Source organism: Amblyomma maculatum, chromosome 1 (assembly GCF_055883805.1).
Source record: "Amblyomma maculatum isolate TAMU_Amacu chromosome 1, ASM5588380v1, whole genome shotgun sequence".
NCBI lineage: Eukaryota > Metazoa > Arthropoda > Arachnida > Ixodida > Ixodidae > Amblyomma > Amblyomma maculatum.
The window spans coordinates 468,008,193-468,019,511 of NC_139344.1; the positions used below are offsets into that span (position 1 = coordinate 468,008,193).

The 11,319-nt window shown below is 50.7% G+C and overlaps 1 pseudogene; it reads left to right on the forward strand.

Annotated features, from left to right (window-relative positions):
* LOC146209891 (ABC transporter G family member 23-like) overlaps positions 1 to 9,139 on the forward strand; it is a 105,103-nt pseudogene extending 95,964 nt beyond the window's left edge.
* Positions 9,140 to 11,319: the final 2,180 nt, after the last annotated feature.

Here is an 11,319-nt window from a genome sequence, read left to right on the forward strand (position 1 = left end):
TTCCAGATGGGCGATTACTTCACGGAGTTCAGTGTCGTGTCGCTGCCGCGCTGCCATATCGACCGTGCTTATGGTACCTATAAAAGCATCTTCATACTCGTCGTCTTGACCGTCAGATACTGATTCTATAGGCGCTCTGGAGAGGCAGTCAGCATCTGTGTGCCTGCGACCGGACTTATAAACTATTGTAGCATCGAATTCTTGCAACCGAAGTGCCCACCGTGCAAGTCGCCCTGAAGGGTCTCTCAGAGTGCTGAGCCAACACAGAGAGTGATGGTCGGTAACCACCTGAAATGGGCGTCCGTACAAGTAGGGTCTGAACTTATTAATCGCCCAAACTACCGCGAGGCATTCTTTTTCAGTGGTCGAGTAGTTAGTCTCCGCCTTCGATAATGTTCGACTTGCGTAAGCGATTACACGCTCGGTCCCGTTCTGTTTTTGAATGAGCACGGCTCCGAGGCCCTTGTTGCTGGCGTCTGTATGAACTTCAGTCTCGGCGTCCTGGTCAAAATGCCCGAGTACAGGGGAGGTCTGTAAGCTTTGTTTAAGGCGGTCGAATGCACGCTGCTGTTCATCCGACCACTGGAAGGCGACGTTCTCTTTCGTGAGGTGAGTAAGCGGTGCAGCGACATGAGAAAAATTGGGAACAAAGCGCCTATAGTAAGCACAGAGGCCCAGAAACCTCCGTACGGCGTTCTTGTCCGATGGTGTAGGAAAGGAGGCGACGGCGGCTGTTTTATCGGGATCTGGACGAACACCCGCGCTACTGACGACGTGGCCAAGGAATTTTAATTCATCGTAGGCAAACTTGCACTTTGTTGGCTTCAGAGTGAGGCCTGCGCTTCTTATAGCTTGTAGTACTGCTCTCAGGCGAAGAAGATGATCGGAGAACGTGCTTGAGAAGATTACAACATCGTCAAGGTAGACCAGACAAGTTTGCCACTTCAGTCCGGCCAAGACGGTGTCCATAACGCGCTGAAAGGTTGCTGGGGCGGTACAGAGGCCGAACGGCATCACTTTAAACTCATATAGACCATCCGGGGTGATAAAAGCAGTCTTCTCTCGGTCGCGCTCATCCACTTCGATTTGCCAGTAACCACTTTTCAGATCTATGGATGAAAAGTAACGGGCATGTCGTAGATGATCAAGTGCGTCATCAATGCGAGGAAGGGGATAAACATCCTTCTTGGTGACGTTGTTGAGACGGCGATAGTCAACACAGAATCGAAGAGTGCCATCCTTTTTCTGTACTAGTACCACTGGAGCTGCCCATGGGCTGTGCGAGGGTTGGATTATATCGTCGGCCAGCATTTCTTGCACTTGGTTCTGAATAACTTCACGTTCTTTGAAAGAAACTCGGTAAGGCGACTGACGAACAGGGTGAGCAGCGTCATCGGTAATTATTCTGTGTTTGGCAATGGTCGTCTGGCGAATTCCGGATGACGTAGAGAAGCAGTCTTGGAATTCTGCAAGCAGCGCTATCAATTTGGCCCTCTCGCTCACAGAGAGATTAGGTGCAATGCTTACACCCAATGGTGCATCGTTCTGCTGCGAAGAGGAGGAGAAAGCACCTTCGGACAGGGCAACAACTTGAATAGGGGCGGTAATGCTCTCCATGGTACCGAGAGCCGTGCCTTTCGTAAGGCGCTGTGGAGTGCCACAAAAGTTGGTGACTAGGACGTGTACGCAGCCAGTATCCAGCTGCGCGATACCTCGAGCAACACCAAGACCCCGTTCAAGAAGCAGCTGAGCACTTCCTTCCAGCAGAACTTCGCCAGAAGCAACGTGGTCGGACGTTACAGGGAGAAATACGCTAGACTGGGGCGGTACGGTTACGTGCTCCGCCAAGACGCGTGCCGTGCAAACTTGGGGCTTTGTTTGCGCCGAGGTATATCGAGGTTGACGAAGCGTGAGGCGGCGGTCGGTAAAGTCGATTACAGCGCTGCAATCACTCAAAAAATCCATTCCGAGAATAATGTCTCTGGAACATTTCGATAGTACAACAAAGGTAACCGGGCACCTGAGACCGTTAATCTCAATACGAGCAGTGCATCTGCCGATTGGTCTCACGAGGTGGCCTCCAGCGGTTCTGATGTCGGGGCCATCCCACTGCGTCGTTACCTTGTGAAGTCGGCGGCATAGCTCCCCACTCATAACAGAATAGTCTGCACCAGTGTCAACGAGTGCCGTCACGTCGTATCCGTCGATCACAACATCGAGGTTATTGTACACTCTGGCGCGACGGTCGTCGGAAGCTCCGTCGGGGAGTTCGTCGTGAAGTTCGTCAGAAAGCTCGTCGGAAAGCTCGGCGGGAAGCTCGGCGGGAAGTTCGGCGAGAAGTTCGGCGCGAAGTTCGTCGGGAAGGTCGTCGGGTTGATCGTCGGGTCGCGTGGGGGAGCGGGGCGAAAAACGTGGAGGCTCTTTAACAGGAACGGGTTCGGCAACGTCACCTCCAGACGTCGCCGGGCTTAGTTTTCCCGATGAGGGGACAGGCTTTGCCGTCGATTGCTGCGAAGGGGAGAATCGTATCGGCGGGACGGTGTCGAGCGAAGGTCGCGACGTGAAGACCGGTCGGGTGGTGGTGAACGGCGCAGATAATCCGCGATGTCGCGGGGTTGCTCGCCGAACTCCGGGCGGGGAGCATTCCGCTGGAAACCGCGAAGACCAAGCTCGCGGTAAGGGCAGCGACGGTAGACGTGGCCTGCTTCTCCGCAGTGGAAGCATAGTGGGCGTTGGTCGGTTGTCCTCCACACGTCAGCCTTGCTCATCCATTGCTGCTGCGGACGAAGATCGTACACAGGGGTACGGGGTTGTGCAGGCAAGTACTGTCGACGAGCAGGCGGCGGTGGTGGCTGCTGCGGCGGCGGGCGACTAGCAACGGACGCGTAAGTCTCAATGGGCTGAGTAGGGGGCTGAGTAGGTGAAGAAGCAACGGAGCACTGTGGATAAAGGGCACGCTGTACTTCTTCGCGGACAGCATCCGTGAGGGTGCAGGATGCCGTACCATCAGCAGGTGGAAGCAGCTGCCGTATTTCCTCGCGTACAACTTCGCGGATGATCTCGCGTAGGCTTGCGGTGTCGAAGGAACCAACAGGGAAACGAGCAGCTGAAAGGTTCGAAACGCTGGGACCTCCAGCAAGGCGACGATAATGGTCCGCTCGCGTAACCAAGGCTCGCTCGATGTTCGTCGCCTCATTTACAAATTGTGCCACTGTAGTCGGCGGATCACGAATAAGGCCGCCGAAAATGTCACTCTTGACGCCCCGCATGAGTGCACGCACCTTTTTTTCCTCGGTGGCACGGGGGTCGGCACGGGAGCTAAGTCGTAGGACGTCTTGAACAAAACTCGTTACAGTTTCGTCGGGTCGTTGTACTCGTGTTTGCAGAAGGTCTTCTGCTCGCTGTCGCCGATACTGATTGGCGAACGTCCGTCGCAGCTCTTCCTTACATGTGTCCCAGGATGTAAGGGAGGCCTCGTGGTTTTCGAACCAGTGCCGAGCCGTACTGTCCAGGCAGAAATACAAATTCTGAAGACAGTTTTCGGCATTCCAGCCATTGTGGCGGGCCACACGTTCGTACTGCTCCAGCCAATCCTCCACATCTTCGGAGGCATCGCCATGGAACGTGGCAGCCGCTCGAGGAGCCATCGGTAGGTACACCACGGACGGTGCGAGAAACGAGTCCGTCTGTTGACATTGGGTCGTGGTACTCCGGGCCATTGTAAGTTGTGGTGAGCCGGAGTTCGGCAACAGACCAAATTCAGGAGCAAGTCCTTGAAGTCGCCGGCTGGCACGTATCTCGGCCTCCTCGTCGAAGGGGCGGCGGCTGAGACTTGGGGGCGAACTCAGAGTAGCGGGTTTTGAGGGGCTGTGCTGCATTTACCCCGCGTCTCCACCAGAATGTCACGGGTTCTATCGCTACCCGGACGGCAGTCCAGAAGGACAGGGTCAAAGGACGGGGTTGAGGCACAGGAGGCAGAGAGCAGGCGCTTCACCAGGCAAAAGCAGCGGCGTCCCAGAACCACGCGCACTCCGCAGAACCTCGTCTTCTTCTCCCTCCAGAACTGACACGGTTAGCGCGGGTTACAATATCAGCATCCAGAGCGGGATTCTGCGTACCTGTGTAGTCTGGGTGGGAGATAGAGGGTTCGGTGCAGAGATACGTTTTAGTAAGCGTTGCAAACAGATCCTCATTTGTACCTGCGAATCCGTGAATAATTCTTCGTAGTGCTTTTTTTTTCGGTATTTCGGTTAGCTGGATCAATAAGGACGCGTAGAATGTTCCAGGGTTTGGAAACGCCGAGTTTGCCTCTGAGATTACCACAGAGGCTACGCCAGTTTGGATGGAACAGAGTAGTTGCGCAATCGGCCGTTGCTTAAGCTTGCGAATAAGCTTTTGCATTTTTCCAGTGCCTTATTAGGGCGCGGCGGGCCTCCGACACGTGAAGTAGGTGGGGGTCAACAGCTGGAGTCTTATTAGACGTGCGGAGAGTTTTGGTGTACTTCTTGACTTGTGCGAGTTGGTCAGACACCCATTTGTCGATATCTGATATATGCTACGGGTTGGTAGTAGACACAGCCTCGCGCCATTTGTCCCACCTAACAATGTTGGCAGTACCTAAAGACCGACTGCACTTGTTACTTACTATAGTGGTAGATAGAAGACAAGGGGAAAGCCTTTCATGATCCGGAACGGGGCGCAGTTTTGACACTTTCAATGAAATACTCCCTCGTAGAACGAGCATCCACGTCCGCGTCTCTCAAAGCAATTCTCGTTTTCCATACACTGTTGGCGACCTCATAGGCGCGCTGGAGGATCCGGTCTTGTATTCCCGGGTCCGAGCTGCGCAGCAGGGTCTCCCAGGCATCTGGATGCAGGATTTCTCCTAATTCTGGAGGTGGGGAGTCCTCCTTGCATCCCCAGAGCATATTGTTGAGGGTAGCTCTCTCATCGCACAGTGTGCAGTCAGGAGGAAATTGGCTGGGGAAAATATATGAGAGAATTATCTGGTTTGGAAAGGAGTTTGTTTGGAGTCTCCTCCAGGTAATTTCGTGTTCTTTAGTAAGCCGCTTGTGCGGGGCGGAAACATCCGTCGTTCATGTCGTTAGTGGTGGGTTAAGTCGTGAAATGATATCAGGTTAGCCTTGGCTGTCCCCAGAGCGGAGGTGGTCACCGCCCGGCCGACTAAACCTCGGGCTGACCGGTGAGCCGCCGTCTATAAGGGCAATGTAACTTGGCCAATATAACTATCCGGCTAAATAAACGTTTCTTCTCTTCCTCCCTCTCCATACAGTGTGGAGGCAAAGCAACATGAATAGGTCGTATGGCACACCCTTTTGATTATGGACCACACAGAAGAGAAAAATAGAGAAGAAAAAGAAGAGGGAGCGAATGACGCGCGCCGCAACAGCGGCTGTCCACCACCGAAGCAATGGAGGGTTAAATGACGGCCTACAACACATAAAAATTCGGTGGTAGGCTAGCCCCCGCCGCAAGCGGCGGTGACCTACCTATCCCAGCCCCATTAGGGCCAGGACCAGCCACCACCTTCTAAAATGTTAAAGGAAGCCTCAACCTCACGCAAAAGAACACTCAGTCTTGTGTGTGTAAAGTTGTTAGAGGGCACCAAATATTCGGGTAAGTCTTGGCTCAGTCTAACTTCAAAAACCGCATGCAGAAAAAGGTAGGTTTGGTTCCGTAAGAACATAAACCTGGGGCCGTATCCAGCGGAGGTTCCTTTCGGGAACCGTTCTCTTTCAAGATGACGTCAATTTGACGTCAGCAAGGCAGCGGGCGCCACCTCATGGCGAAGACGGGAAAGACAGCGACCAATCAGCGATGGCCCGAGATCGTAGGCGTGTCCATCCAACGTCCATCACGAGCATGTGGCTTTTTCTGGTACCAAATACTTGTACGAAAGTGGTGTTAAGCACGGAATAAATCTTATAATTACATAGTAATGCAAACTAGTGAATAATAGACTGAAATATTCTTAGAAGCATCCTGTTAACAACTGCCAAGCAATTATCTTGGCTCATGAGTACCTTTCTTCGCCGTTAGATGGTGTTGCGCGCGCGGCGGCGTCGTCTGCTTTCTCTCTCGCTGTGAAGTTTTTGTAAGTTCTGCCTTTCGCACAGAGTGGCAAATATCCTAATAACGATGTCTACAACGCCCGTAGTATGCAGCCCGAATCACGCTAGCTCTTTGACGGAGGAGTTGCTGCCGCCGTTGCGAGTACGAACGAGCTGCTTGATACCGGCACCGCGCCGGCGCGTCCGCGCCTGCCTATGTAGCGGGGCAGCGTCCGTAGCCTTATCGGCCGCTCAAGCGTCGTGAGTATGCGCGACCTTTCCGTGAATAGCTGTCAATGTAGGACGCAGCCGATGACACATGGAATCCGACTGCACTCGACCCAGTCAGCCACCGTCTGCTCCCCTTCCGCTGATGTAGAAGGAGGGAAACCTCAGCCCGCACTTACGGACGCGAATTATTTGTCTCTACGACTGCCGGATTCAAATGGTCGCACTGCTGTTGGCCGAGAGCTCCCGATCGCAAAGTAGAGATCGAAGCGCGTAGAGCACCTTTGCTTCTGACGGCAGCCCGGCATACCCTTTCGTCCCCACTTCGCTTCGCGATCGGCACGCAGCCTTAGCCAGTGTTGCCGCAAAACCTCCTGAGACATGTAGAAGGCGTTGTCTCGTTTTTCTTTTTTTTTTACTGCTTCAGTTTACTAAACCCGCAAAGCGCTGCCCAAAAAAACACACACACACACACACACAAAAAAAAAAGGATACCACGGCCGTACTCAAGCAGCTGCGCGGCGCGCGCCGTCGCTCGACTACGGCCATGAGGAGCCACAGCGAGCGCAGAGCGGTTCCATCTCGAAGCAGACCAACTCGTCGCGGTTCCTGCGCGGGCCGGCAAAACGGTTCCTTTCGGAGCGGTGGCCCCGCCCCGTGCCGCTCCGTGACGTAGGCGAAAAACGTGGAGCCGCCTCCGGAAGTTTTGGGGGTCACGCCGGACGTGACGCAGCAACCAATTAGGAGCGGCGAAAGGAACCAGTTCCCGAACGGAACCGTCGCGGGATCTGGCCCCTGGATACTGTTTGTCATAAAAATAAATGGGCAAAACCAAGTGCTCCACGTTTTACCGAGCGCAACAAATTTGTACGACTTGTTCTCTCCCAAACCGAAACCGAAAGTTTCAACAACCTGACCGCCACCTCTATTACCAAAAGTGAAATAGCTGACTGCGTGCCAGTTTTGAGTGAACTGGCTAACATAAAGCGTTTTTGAAACTTTGTGAACCCTTACTTTTGCTAGAGCTCTTCGTGGTATTATACTTTAGTTTTGCCTCACTGTAAATTCCATTGTTAACAGGAAATAAATAAAAAGGGGCATGGCGCAGTTGTTAAAGCGCTGGGCTCGGGATCCAAAGGATTGAAGTTCGATTTCGGGTGGAAACAGGGTTTATTAATTTATTTTTAACGCTTGCTTGCGAAAGCCTGACACCTCTGCTGACAACCTTCTGTCGACAACGTTAAAGGCTTTCGCTTTAAAAGGCGTTGGTCAAACGAGCAATTGTGGCTGCGGAAGCCACTGGGGTCGCGTACTAGGTAGTGTTTGTGAGGTGAATTGCACTAAGCCTGACCTCAGAGAAACCACCACGTAACTTTTTTTATTGCGAAAGCAACACTACGGCAGGTAGAACTGTTCTTCATGGTAGCCCGTTGCGCCGCGCGCCGCTTGACCTTGAGTCACCCCGATGCTTAGTAGATGGCCCGCCCTTGTCGTAGCAACACGATGACGGCTTGGTTGAAGTGTGACTTTATATGCGGGCTGGTAGCGTACGCTCTCGCGTCATACCTTTAAAGGGTGAGCTTAAATGTCTCCCATAATGTAGCTCCTTACATTGATAGGGCGTGATAGGGGAATAACGTAGCAGGCAAAGGAAGCTTCCGCCGTTGCTTTCGCAATTCAACAAGGGTTAACCAAAGCTAAACCACAACTAAATTTGAATAAACGTTTTCACCACCACCCCCACTGCTCGGAAGAATGAAGGTCGCTGATGGCGCAGATTTTGGAAGAACGACGGTCACTTATAACGGTCCATGACGCCAAGAAGTACGAGAAGGATACTTCGAAACGACAAAGCCAGATAAGCACTGACAACCGTGGTGATGAAGAGACTAGGCATAAGTGTCCACGCGTAGAAGACATGGGATGAAAGGAAACATTGCTTTCTTATGTTTGTTGTTCTTTCCCGTGAGAGAAGGGCCCGTGTACAGGTCAGGGTGTGGGGAGAAATCGGGATGGTGGCACACTAGTTTTGTTAGCTCGGGTCAGTGCCATTTGTATCATTTGGTCATTTTGTTGCTCTTTTTGCTTCCATATGTGTCTCGGGAGAGCGTTATCAGTACTAGCAAGTTGAATAGGAGTGTAGTAGGCAACAAGTAACCAATCATGTGATCCTTACTGCAATTGGCTACGATTTTTGTGTGGGCTGGGCCCTTTGGCATTGAGATTTAGCTCAAGGGCCCAGTCGAGTGTTCCATCCTATGTTATGGCTTAACTCGTCATCTTTGGCTAGGCAGTGTTAGCCATATCCAGGTTTTACCTAGCCTTGCTGTACATATTGTAAACTTTCGTGTACAAATATCAGTTCATCTATTGGCCCTCATCATGTGTAGCTATCCATATTTCGTCAATCATCGTTGCTCCACCTCACCGTTCCGGAAGAACACGACCTGAAAATTCACTGGAGCCATCGCGGTGCATAAAAAAACTATTTTTGCTTGCAGTTTGTGCATTTACAAAGCTGTATTTTCGTTTAAGAAGTTGAAGAGGCTGGCTTGCCGTAAACGTTGCTTGCCGCGTAGGTAAATCCATTGTCATCGAGCTCTTGCAGATGCTGTGTTGTTTCTGCAGGCGTGCTGTGGCCCGTGGAGGGGGTACCTCGTTTCTTGCGCCCACTGAGCTGGACCGTGCCACACGCGCTGCCAGCGCACGCCATGCGCGGGGTCATGCTGCGCAACTACACCTTCGACAACCCGCACGTGGTGCGCGCAGTCAGCACTACCGCTGGATGGACCATGTGCTTCATGGCCGCCGCCATGGTTGTCTATTCGCTTTCCAAGTGATTACGACGACCGTGCCGCTCTCCCTCTCTTTCTCTGCCTGCTTCTTGCGCGCCATAAACTTGCGGCAAACAGCGCATGTGAAAGCATCCTTCATTTTTTATTCTACTGAATGTTGTATATAATAATCACGTTCCTAAGTGTAACGTCAAAGTATCTGGACCTATTATACAAGTCAAATCAATGCAAGGTGTTGCCGAATTCAGAATGAAAAAATAATTTGCAGTAATGGTCAAGAAACCTATTTATAAGCACCGCACGTGCGCATTCATAACCAAATGTTTCAAGGAAGCCTGCCACTAATTAGAAAATTGGTTTCGATGGGGAGACGCTGTTTTTAGAGGGGAATATTTGCAGTTTTGGCAAACAGTGGAAAGGTGGTGAGTAATGGTAACTAATAAACTGGTGAAATAATTCCAATACTAAACTTTATAGCTATCGGGATTAGGCATCTAGTTGCATTCGGAGATCTGTAGCGGGCCATTAGTAATAGCCGCGCCAATTTATAGAATGAGCGATTAACGCCTGATTATAGGAGATAACAAATTTTGATTCTCTCGCACAAAATACGACAGCATACGCACCCTACTAACACCCCCAGATGGGGCAACGGTCCCATTTGTTGAGCTACAAAGTTGAGAGCTTAGAACTGACGCATGTGTCAGTTACAGTGGCTACATCACTAATTTAAAGCTCAACTGCATTAGTTGAAAACTTGCATAATAGAAGTAAGTTAACCAGCTTTCTTGTCAACTGATTCACCTGTTTTCCGATCTCAGTCAGCAATGGTAAGCTTGTCCTTCAGAACCCGCATTCATATCTGTAATACCACAGTTTTAAAAAATAGTGGCGGGCTTCATTAAAACGCGTGTAGATTCCATCAGCAATGGAATTGATCATTGGCAGTCATATGATAGGCATAAATTTCAGTGTATTAAAATTGTTTGGTGGAGATTTATGTAAGCTCCCGGGGGGGGGGGGGGGGGGAATGGCTATTACTACAACACAGAAGTAATCTACCACAAATGGATGCTACATATAATGCAAAGGAACTATGCGTTGTTGCAAACTTTATACAGACCAATACAACAGATAGTCTGCTGCGCTTTGAAAAGGTAATCTGATGCTTAAAACAATCAGTATGGCAAAGAAAGGGTACCCTGAGCAATTGTTTTGTTACAAATATTTCATGACCTGAGAAAATGCGGTAGCGAATAAAGGACACTTCAACGATACGAAATCGCGCACATGCAGATGAATGGGGGATTGTTATCTGCATCAAATCGGGCTGAATCAATCCATAAAGAATACGGCAGTAATTATCGCAAATCTACTCCACTGTTATATCGTGGTTTCGGTTTCGAGAAAAAACTTATTCGCCTAGGGGGCCCTGTATTAGCGGCGCCTGACACATGGCAGCACTCCTCCTCCCACGGATAGTAAGATATTGCAGTCATTTTTTTGGGCTAGCAGGCTATTATTCAAAGATTGTATCGCAATATAACGGTATCGCTCAAGAGGAAAATATACAACAGTTGCATCTTACCTCTACTCACCTATGGAGCTGAAACGCGGAGGCTAACGAAAATGGTTCTACTTAAGTTGAGGACAACGCAGAGGGCTATGGAACGAAAAATAGTAGGGGTAATGTTAAGAGATAGAAAGCGTGCAGAGCGGGTCAGAGAAATAGCTCGTTACCGACATTCTAGTGGAAATTAGGAAGAAGAAATGGGCATGGGCAGAACTTGTAGTGCCAAGAGATGATAACCGATGGTCGCTTACGGTAACACTGGATTCCAAGAAAAGGAAAGCGTAGCAGGGGGCGGCAGAAAGTTAGGTGGGTGGATGAGCTTCGCAGGGGTCAAGGGGATACAGCTAGCACAGGACTGGGTTAATTGGAAGAATATGGGAGAGGCCTTCGCCCTGCAGTGGATATCGTCCGGCTGATGACGATGATGCCGACGTCGTTGAACCGCTATGCCATATGCTCCGGCAAGACCAGATCTTCGAATGGTCTGAGGAAGCTCATGCTGGATTCAGCTTATAACAAAAGTTGCATATAAACCAGTAATTCACATTTTGACAAACGCCTTCCTATCATAATTACTACTGATGCATCAAATATCTAATTTGGGCAGCATACACCAAAAGAAAGATCAGCTGTTGTCCCCTGCCCAGTGCAG